The sequence below is a fragment of the Ailuropoda melanoleuca genome, chromosome 2 (genome assembly GCF_002007445.2).
Source record: "Ailuropoda melanoleuca isolate Jingjing chromosome 2, ASM200744v2, whole genome shotgun sequence".
Taxonomy (NCBI): domain Eukaryota; kingdom Metazoa; phylum Chordata; class Mammalia; order Carnivora; family Ursidae; genus Ailuropoda; species Ailuropoda melanoleuca.
The window spans coordinates 143,809,718-143,820,685 of NC_048219.1; the positions used below are offsets into that span (position 1 = coordinate 143,809,718).

A 10,968-nucleotide genomic window follows, 5' to 3' on the forward strand; every position below is an offset into this window, starting at 1 on the left:
TTAAAATGTCACAGTAACACTTATGTGTAATATACACTCTATCCAAAAAAAGTAATACCTGAGAAAAAACTAGGAAGTGAATCATCCTGTTGTTTCTCAAACCTTTAAAAAAAAAAACATTATTTAGTATATTTTCAATACAGAGAAATTAAGGAAATCCTTCAAATCCTCAAAAAAAGAGAATAATTTATGTTGCAAAGTATTAAGCATTTAAACTTAAGTAGATAGTTGGTAAGCCTCAGTTTCTTCATTCATAAAATGGGAATTTAGCAGCTACTTCATTGGGTTGTGAGGAGAATTCAGTGGCTGGCACCTATAAAATGTTCAATAAAGAGATCCACACAGTAGAAGGTAAATAATTCGTAAATATACTATGATCATTGTCTTTATGATTCTTTTACATCCTGGACCAGGACTCAACAAATACTTTTGTTAAGTAAAAGGGTAAGAAATAGCTGAAGTGTCATATTTCCATCATTTTAAAAGATTTTATTCCCAGAAATGAATTATTTGAAAATGTTGTTTTTAAGCTTACATAATAGTTTCCTCATAGACGCAAAACCAGATGATTTCTAAAGTATTTTTGCAGGAATAGAGATGAAAAAGTAACCCCATTTTCTTTGACACTACAGTACTAAAAAGGATTAATGGTTCAGTACTATCGGGGAAAAGATACAGCCTGCAGAGATTTTCTTAGTTTCGGGGCAGGAGATGAGGGAGTTGGGGGGGGGTGTTCTGAGGGTAGGGAGAAGGGGGGGAAATTACAGTTAGTTATAATCCACAATTCAGTTTCAATCTTTGAAGCAGATTCCGTGCCCCTAAACACACACATGCATACACACACCTTTTTTTTTTTTTTCCCTATAAAGATCTTGAAACTGTTTAGTCAAATGGGTCTTAAATGTCAGTCCTCTGGTGGGGAAGGAAAAGGGCACCACACACAGATCCTTGCCCTGTTTGGTTCAAGCAAGATGTATAAGAAAACAAGCTCAAAATAAAACAAGGGATAACATAATTATAAACCATCCTTCTCAAAAAAAAAAAAAATCAATCTGTTCCTGACATTAAAATGTGAAACAACTCAAGAGGTAGTTGCAGATTTTAGAATTTTATGACCAAATTTCTTAAAATCCTAAAAATAAAGTATTTTAATAACATGCTATTTCCTAATACATTTATATGCTGAAATTACTTTTTTGCACATATTCCATGTTTACATGTCAAACATGCCTTTTGGAAATATCTACCGGACACTAATTACAGATAGAAACCCATAGCTTCTTAGGGAAGCAGCAAGGTCAGGTGAAGGGCACTGGGCGGGAAATCGGGAAAACCTGTGTCTCCTCCCAGTTGGGTGGCCCTAACCAAGTCTCTTGACCTCCCTGGATCTCGATTTCTCAATTTGGGCTTAAAAATCTCTAAATTATTTTCAGTTCTAACATTCTTTGACTATCATTTGGATCTTGCCCAAGGTGACCTTCCTGTCAATAACAAGTGTAGGGAATAGTATTTATACTTACTATGTCATTGTCTTAACTGCTACTCCATCTTACTGCTCTGTTTGCTTCCAAACATGCCGTCCGCCTTTTATCATTGTGCTCTCAACACACACACTTCAAGGAGTGAATAACAAAGACTCATGCTGTGAGAATTATAGATAGCATTTCATGCAATGTGTTGGACATAACCATATTTTTGGCGCTAATTATGAAACAGTAAACATAGAAAGCTGGTATCCCCTCTCTCTGTCTGCTGGGCCCACATTCCACTTCCCTCGAAGGTCAGCATGGTTTCCAGGCAAACCCCTTCTCCTCCACCTTCTGCTGGCCAGAGGACAGTGACCCCCTTAAGCTCTCAATAGCACAACTCCAAAGAAAAGGTGCAATTTAATTCTTAGCCTGAAACACAGCCCATTTGGAAGGACACCGGTCACTAGGGTATTGTTAGTGCCTTGAAATGGCCAAGAGGGATTGCTGACTCTGCGAATATCACTCCAAAGGCAGGAATTCTATTTGAATTACGAACAGAGCAGATGTTTGCTGGGATCCACCAGCAGTCTGCATACAGTTATGCTAATTTGGCAGCGCTGCTCTTCCAGTTAGCTCTGAGCCATTAGAGCACGCAGCTAGTAGGTCCTTCTGTCTAACTAATAATTGCCTATTATTGATATTAATTAACATTTTTTGCACCTTTCCTCGGTTTTGACCTAGTATCTGTTGGTAGTCTAATCACTGTGGCCTATTAAAAGTCAAAATACAGAGGCCTGTAGTAGTCACGAGCCATTTATCAAAAAGCAAACAAGGCCAATTAAACAGGCAGCCAGACAGTTGTCTTGATTTGCCGCTGACTGTTTCTTGATCACCATTATAAATTGCTAATAGGGCAGAAAGCGCTAAGCAGGGAGCATCTGTGGGGGGCTGGTTATTGCTCACTCCCCGCCTGGTGACAGGTGAGAGAGAGGCTGGTGATGGTCTTATTGATGCGAACTGCCCATCAGTTGGTAGTTATTGTTAAAGTTCATGATGCTACAGCTGATCCCGTCCTGCTGAGAGTCAATCAAATTAATTAGAGCTAGAAATTCTTCTTTATTATTTTAGAGCACAGGTACGGAAAGAAGTCCTGTAATTTGGATCCAAAGGCAATGAAGAAAAAAACCTTCGTGTAGTACAGTGTGGAAAAAAAAATCAGATATTGCTTCTTCCATTATTTATAATAAGGGCTGTGGCTAAAGGTTTTTATAGGCACAGATCAAGAGATCATAATAGAAGCATATTGACAGATTTTTTTCTGCAATACTCCAAGGAACTGGCTGTAGCAGGAAAATATATCAAAACCTTATCATCAGAGCTGAGATCTTCTGTGAAAAATCAATAAAGAGTTATACATGGTTTGAGTTTAAACAGTTCTCTGTAGTCATTTAAACATAGTGCATCTGTACAGCTTTTTACCTCTGGAGACCAAGGTAACCTAGCAACCGCAGGGCTTAAACCGATTAACTACAAATGAAGTACTGTACGCCTATCAAAGCAATTGTTCATCGTTGCCTTTGTTGCAGAGACTAAGCTAATTGAACATGATACAGTATGAAGATAATTAACACCCATGAGTTTGTTAATTGCCTGTTAGCATTACAACACAGCTCTCGGTTTCTTTTTAACTGTCTCCTTTGTAGCCTCTTACTTCCCTTAAAATGGTGCAGGACCTGTTTAACTGGCAATGATATCTTAGAGTTTATTAACCCTTTTTAAATTGGAAAAAAAAAAAAAAGTCCTGTCTTAATGAAGCATATTGCATGTGCTTGTTAAATGCAAGCTCTCACTTTGTCTCTCTATTTTCCCAGACTAGGAATTTGTTTTACAGATACTGTACAAACTATGTTTATTTATCATGCTAATTTATTTCAAGCCATTTAGCCATTATAAATGCTCTCGAAAAAAAATGGCTTTAGTGTTTCCCTTTATTATTCAGCTGCTCTGCTGTTGAGAGTGAGCGATAAATGTCTTTGAGGATTGGAATATTAATTGACGGCAGCATCTGGTCAGCAGCTGACCGGCTCCGGTTGGCCTGCTCCAACCGAGCGGGCAAGAAAGAGGCTCTGCCGCCTCTATTCGCCAGGCTCTTGGTTTCCTCCGAGTCATGGACTCAATGAACCCCCATTTTATCTCTGCTGGATCACTGAATGGTTGCCAGAAAATCAATTGGGCAGGAAAATCTGTTAATCTAAAGTGAATTCAATCTAAGGAATCATTTCAAATAAAAATTTCAATCATTACCTTTTCGGAAAAGCACTTTTTTTCCCCCTCAAGTCTGTGTGCATGTGTCATGACAATACCTCGAAAGGCCCTATCACAAGAGTAATTCAAAGTCAATAGAATTGTCTAGCAAAGAACAGCTTGCTTTTTGAAAAAACAAAAACAAGATAGGGTGGCTGATTACAAGCTGAAGAGAAAATGGAAAACCCCCATGTCACATGGCCAGAAACAATTGACACCCTGAGGCTCAGGATACACATCCAGCACTCAGGATGGGCTCTTCTCCCGTGGAGGGGAACACCTTGGCTGTGTCACCATTGTTTAACGTGGATTTTCCCGGATGGTCCTCTGTGTTTTTCATTCCTGTGTTGTGGTTAATATTCGCTGGGAAGCCAGTCCCAGGAGGGCCCCTTCTAGTGCCCAATTACAAGTTCTATCATCAATCATAAATATTATTTATTCAACGAAATGAATTGCTAATTAATAACTGATGAGCATTATGGCCTTGAAGACTGTACCACTATTAATTATGGTTGGCATGAAAGGGGTCTACCTGGCACGTTTTCACCACAATTAGCCTCGGAAGCTTTCAGGGAATCTGTCTATTAAGATAACCAAAGAAAAGGCTGGCTTCCTCTCTCTCCTGCATAAGGATAAGCAAACACCACATTGTCTCCAGTCAGGACTCCACCAAACCAACGCCAATATCCCAGCAAAGGTCTTCTGTGCACCATGACTCGTACAAGAGCCTGGGAGAGACAAAGAGAGGACTGCGCTTGGAGGCCTGAAGGTGCAGCCCCACATGGCCGCCATGCTCCCGCTAACGTGCTGTGGGGGGCACGCGGCCACAGCATGGTGGGCAGAACATGGCTGCTGGCGTCTTTTTGGACTCGGCCGTTGCCCGGCGCTGATTTCGAGCCCTGGGTGCAGGCACACAGGGGTAAATCACTTCAGAGGATGGCTGGCGGGCCCGGACGGTTCCCATTTCCTTGCAGTTAGAAGGGAATGCATCATCGTTCACCTTGAGGACCTTCTGATCAGAGATTTAAAGAGGAGAGAGTAAGAAATACCTTCTTGCCCACTGCTGGGGAAGGAAAAACCAGAAGCTTTGAAGAATAAACACACTTTAGCGGAGTAATGCTTTGAAACTCCGTGAATGCAGAACAGATCTCCTACATCTGTGCTCTGTGATTCCACCCAATCTCCACACCCAAAGCCCTGTAGGTGCTCAGTAAATACAGATGGATGATAAAACATTGCAAAGACTTGTAGAAGGGAAAAGACTAATAGAAGGGGAAAAATTTTTTTTTTCTCCTCACTCCTATGCCTACAGGCTCCAGAAGGTAGAGAGCTCATTAAGTTGTTACTCGCAGAATTCTGTAGTTTAGACGATCATTTCAAATTTAGTGCTAGATGGATTCTGGAGAACAAGCTATCTGCACAGCTCAAATTAACTGTAGAATTGGAAAACTATTCTCTTTGTGCTGGGTAATCAGAACAGCAACTTTCTCATTATTTCAGTTAAAAATGTTTGCAGGTTCAAATTACGCAACTATCTCCCCTTACCACTCTGCCAAACTGCACAGAACACAGCTCCCTTTTTGTCAGTAGATACGTATGTCCAGAGGGGCAGGCGGGAAGGAGAAGGGAAGAACAGGTATCCCCTGCCTCCAGATGGCACAATTACTGGTGTACGTTATTTTTAGCTTTATAAAATCTAGAGTTAGAAATGTCGGGGAAGTGAAGGAAATGATCACAAAACAGCCTGATGAGGCAAAACATCCTGAGTTGCCCCACGTTTCTCCTTCTCTATAGATACAAGGAAGTGCGCACTGTCGTGAAGGGCGGGCCAGCATTCAGGCCAGAAAGTGGTAAACGGCTACAGTGTTTTAGGAGAGCAAAGGGAACTGCGTCCACAATGGCCAGGACAGAACCACACATAGAGTCCACTTGGTTGACACGAATTCGTGGGAACAGCAGTGAGAACCTGAAGGGAGAGCCAAAGGAGGTAGGGAGTGTTCAGTGGGGGGTGGGAGATAAAGAAGGGAGGCTGGGCAGGTAGGAAAACTTGGACTCTGAATCCGACTCCACCACCATCCGTCCACATTCAGGAGCCTGAACAAATCATTCAATCTGGGTGAGTCTCGGTTTCCACTTTTGTAAAAGGGGAGTACTAATACTTACTCTGTTCATCTTGCAGATTCATAGGGGGGATCCAATGAATAATGCATTTGTGGCTTTAGCTTTGAAAGTGCTTTGAAAACTACAGAGACTGTTATCTAGAAATGTAAGATTCCTAATAATTACATTCATTTGCTCCTAGCCCATGCCAACCCAGTTCTTCAAATGAACTGGCCAGGCAGGTTCCAAAGGCCATAGAAAGGAGCATATCCAGCAAACCCTAAATTTGAGAACTCAAGAGTGAGTGGACACTGAGAGGCCATCAAAGCTTTTGTGAGGAGAAATCGTGTTTTGCTACATGAAAAATCAGGTAAAGGCACCTGACACAGCCATTTCTAGTGCTCACATGGAGGGCTGCTCCTACAGCGAAGTCAAACCTGAATGTCATAACAAACACGTGGGGAAACAGACAGCACTGAGACTCTGGAGAGGTCCGGCGTGGCATCTAGAAACCTGCACTTTTCCCCAGAAGCTCGGGTCCCTCAGAGGCAGGCAGTGCACAATATCCAATGAGAGGCCCCGCTCTAGCCTCCGGAGCAGAGCACACCCCAGCACCCACTTGCTGTCAGTTCCCCAGGACGGTTGTAAACACACCTGAATCAAGCAAGGTCTTCCCAAGAGTCAGGGGCAATAGGAAGAGCTTTAGTCTTAGTTTTCAGGAAGCTCAGACTTGACTCAAGCTGTGTGCACCTAGGCAGCATAGGAAACAGCACATTAGGGACGTGCTTCCTGGCACTGATCAAGGAAATCGAGATCATGCTCCTGAAAGCCCTTAGGAAAAGCAGCACCATGTCCTTCACACAGAAGGACACCTGTGTGTGTGACCCAGATTCCAAATACTCAGCGTGCCCTTCTCCCCTTGTGGCTTCACAACAAGGGAGGTGGGAGTGCCATCCCTAACAGCAGGCGTAGATACTGGCAGTCTGCAGCAAGGCATATATGAGCCACCGTCTTCTTGGGATCTAGCCTTTCCTTGTTTTTGGCTTAACGGAAAACCCTCGACTGTGGAGGGGAAATACTCCTTTTTCATTAAATAAAACATGTCATTCAATATTTATACACAATATTTTATACAATCTTTCATACAATATTTTATACAGTATTCCTCCAAACTGTGTTCCATGAAATAGGAGCTGTGAACAGATGTTTACAACAAAGGCTGTTCTGAGGATACATGAATATGGAGAATACTGCAGGACTTCTCAGGGCTTTCGTGTTGCTGATGAGCTTGCAACCCTCCAAGAGAATCTGCAGTAACCAGCACTTCCCAAATCTGTTTGGTCACAGGACCTTTTGAGGAAGCCTGAACAGAACAGAACAGAAAGATATCTAATTCAGTGAAACACAACTAGAAAAACCTGAACAGAACAGAACTAGAAAAGCCTGAACAGAACAGAACAGAAAGATATCTAATTCAGTGAAACACAACTAGAAAAATCCTGCCTTGGAGGAAATGTGCATGCATTGTCTCGTGTAATCCTTTCAGCAAACCCATTGACACAGAAATTATCAGCATTGCCATTTTACAGAAGTGAAAACTAAGGCTCAAGAGACTTCCATCTCCAGCAGTCTAGAAATGAAAGTTCAGTGAACCCAAGGAAGTTAAGTAAAAATAAATCCCCCAATAGACACACTATGGTGAAACCATAGATCAAAGACAAAAAGAAGATCTGAAAGTAGACCAAGAGAAAAGATAGACTACCGTCAAGTAAGTGACAGGTCATTTGACAGCTAAATTTGCCATAGCGGCAACGGAAATTAGACAATAGTAGAAGATCTTCAATGAGCTGCAAGAAAAAATGACCAATTCCATGCTCATTAAAATTATCTTTTAGAACAAAGCAAAATGAAGACATTCATTCAACAGACTCTCCCAAAGGGATTTTAAAGGATATAATTCAGGCAGAAGAAAATTGATCCCAGACACAAAAAGAAATTATTAGCAAGTAAAATGGAAAATACACGACTAAGTCTAAACAAACATTGGCCATGGCCCCGTAATCTAAGTGGGATTCCCTGGGAAATGACTGTGAATTTGAGGGAGTTCTCTTTGGGGGGGGGGGCGGTGAACACGTGTTCCTTGAGGAAGTAGAAATGGCAGAGAAAGAAGTTGAATTGGAATGTAGTCACGACAAAACATCCCCTGATCCCACAGAGAAGTCTGGAGCTGGACTGGCCATCAGAGTTGTCCCACATTTAGGGAAGGGAGACTTTATCCACTCATATACACACACCAACCAGGCTTAGATATGAGCTGCCACTGGGGGGCTGGGGGGAAGGTAGGGGCACGGCTTTGAGCAAGGCCATTCTCTTCTGCTGATAACAATTCCCAATGAGGGCCTCGGTTGAAAGCCATCAGCCACCAACACTCCCAGCATCCAGCAGAAGGAGCATCTCCATCCTGAAGGGCAACCGAGGCAGGGCACACAGCATCCACTACAATGCTCAAAACAAAAATGGTAGAAATAAAATATATGATTAAATAGCATATAAATCAAGAAAGATGATGGGACTTAGAACATTCTAAGGTTCTTGAGTTTGGGACAAGAGTAAAGATGTTGATTAACTTTCAACTTTGATAAGACTGAATTTTTTTTTAAGAAACAGCTGTTTACTGCTTACAAGGGACACGCTAAAACATAAGGGTATGAAAGGGTAAAAATAAAAGAATGGAAAAAGCAAGGCAAGGCAAATACTAGACCACCCAACAACAGAAAGCTTGGGTGGCTCTGTTTATATCAGACAAAATAGATGTCAAGGCAAATAGAATTACTAGAGGTAAAGGATGTGGTACAAAATGATGATACATTCAGCTCACCGGGAAAATGTAGCGATTCTACGGATAGTCTCAAGATACATTTGGCCAAGATTGTTAGAACCACAAAGTACAACCAAATACATATCAATACATAAATATCAATCAATCAAGCACCAAATATCAGTAAGGATACAAAAGATGTGAAACTAAGGCTCATGCAAGTTATGACTTGGGTCAGGGGTGAGATTTAAGACCAGATTATCTTACTCGGCTCCAGAGCACTTTCCACAGTTTCCTCCAGGTAAGAGAATGGAAATTGAAAGAATCAAGGGACAAGAAGAGCTACAATACTGATATCAGACTTTGATTGTAAAATGTATCTTTTGGTGGGAAAAATATTTTCACATTTCTCTCACTGAATTCTAACATTGAGAGTATTGAAAGTTATGCTAACATCTATGAAGGGGAAATGGTAGTTTTGCAGACACCAGTCAGGTGACTCCAATACATCGGTCGTCGTTCCTATTTCCTTGTTCTTCCTTGTTAGGTGTAGATGGTGGGGGAAAAAAAACATATTTCTTTGCTGCTAAGGACCAGTGACAATATTGATCTTCACAGAAAGAACCTCTGCTTAGTCTAAGTTGTCTGGGGAAAAGCGACTTACCATAATACAAAATCTGATCTGAAAATAAGAGTGATGCCCCCTTCTCCAACCCCCAGCATCTCTTCAGATTTTCAGGCTACATTATCTTATGGATAAGACAGATCTGTTATGAAGTTAGATAAGCTATAATCAATGTCACCGGAACATTGGAGAAGCGTTTGCCCAGAATATGAGGATTTCGCCTCTCTCTCCCCTCAGAAGTCATGGATAATGGCACTTAGAGAAAAATGTTCCAGGGCAGGGACCATTTTTCTGTTTTAACAGGCTTCATCTTCTAGTAAATAGACACTGAGCCAAGCCTGGCAAATGAAATGCTTTCCAGGGGATGATCCCTCCCAGCCAAATTTCCCACAAGGACAGACAGCGAGCCCCTAGAAACATGCTTCTGGGGAGACCCAGCTTGAGGTACCAGGCAGTTCACCCTGAGGACACTGATCAGCCTCAGCCCTGTGGCTCAGCAGGCAGCCTAGAAGCCCAGCCTTGGGATTCTTACCTCTTTGGGCTTTGATTTCTCTGGACAAGGGACCAATACTACGTTTTCCCATTCATTGGGGGGGGGGGGAACCCGTACACTAACAGGCACACTAACTTGCTCACTAATCCAGGGTGTCTGGCCCCTGTTCAAAACCACTGCTCCAGCCTTAGCTTCTCGTCGGACTTTTCTTAAGCACCTGGTGCACTTTGTCCAGAGGAAGCAAATACTTGAGAGCATGGATTCTAGGGTCGGGCTCTCAGTTGGAACTCTGGCTTCACCACTGAACTTAGGCAAGCACCTTAGCCTGACTGTGCCTCAGTTTCATTATCTGTAAAATGGGGATGATAATAATAACTTCTTCAAAAAATGTTAGTAGGATTGAGTGAGCCCATCCGTGCAAGGGATTTAGATGAGTGCCTGGCACAAGTTACCATCTGTGGTTGTGATTGATCATTTCACTGTCTCTTGTGAAGGTTTCTTAGTGTCTTTTCTTGACCAGACCCATCTCCTGGTATAGAATGGACCCTCTCTTTTTCTAGGACATCATTCAAGAGATGTCTTGTCCTGAGTGATCTCTTCCCTTCATTTTTTTTATCTGGCCTTTTTCACTTGTGCAACAACTTATTTTTGCCAGTCCCAGAGCTAGTGGAACTCCTTACAGTTACCAAATTTAGGAAAACTCTCAAGATCTTTTCCAACTAAGTCCATCTTTCTCTGGGTTGGTCGAAATTAGTGCTTGTCCCTGCCCCCCAAGTTTAATGTTGGTGAGTGTTAGGGTCTGTCACTCTGGGTCCTTGACTCACTGTTTCTTAATCTGCTCCATCCCGTTCCCTCAGCCTGGGTCTGGTTACCAGCTGGTCTCCTCAGTAGTTCATTGGCCTGAGGTGCCCTCTTTCCTAGACAAAACACCCCTGCATCACCGATCAGTGGACAGACTCTGTGAGGCACCCCCAGGCCAGCACTTTAGGCCCAAGACCCAAAGAACATCACATGAGTGTCATCATAGTCCCTTGACAATGGCACAGGCTCTGGCCCTGGCTGAGTCAGGAGGAAATACAGCTTGACCTGGGAGTTGCCCCTACCTCCCACTGATCCCTCTCCTTCATCTCAGGTCTTCATCCAAATCTACCATCCAACT

At 42.5% G+C, this 10,968-nt stretch overlaps 2 long non-coding RNA genes across 2 annotated transcripts in view; one reads left to right on the plus strand and one right to left on the minus strand.

The window, feature by feature from the left end:
- The window catches only part of LOC117801100, a 69,871-nt gene extending 64,444 nt beyond the window's left edge, over positions 1-5,427 (minus strand). The window contains exon 1 of the long non-coding RNA XR_004623501.1: positions 5,319-5,427. This is a non-coding gene — a long non-coding RNA (uncharacterized LOC117801100). The remainder of the gene's footprint in view (positions 1-5,318) is intronic.
- A 343-nt stretch (positions 5,428-5,770) lies between these two features.
- LOC117801101 overlaps positions 5,771-10,968 on the plus strand; it is a 14,430-nt gene continuing 9,232 nt past the window's right edge. Inside the window, exon 1 of the long non-coding RNA XR_004623502.1 lies at positions 5,771-5,889. This is a non-coding gene — a long non-coding RNA (uncharacterized LOC117801101). The remainder of the gene's footprint in view (positions 5,890-10,968) is intronic.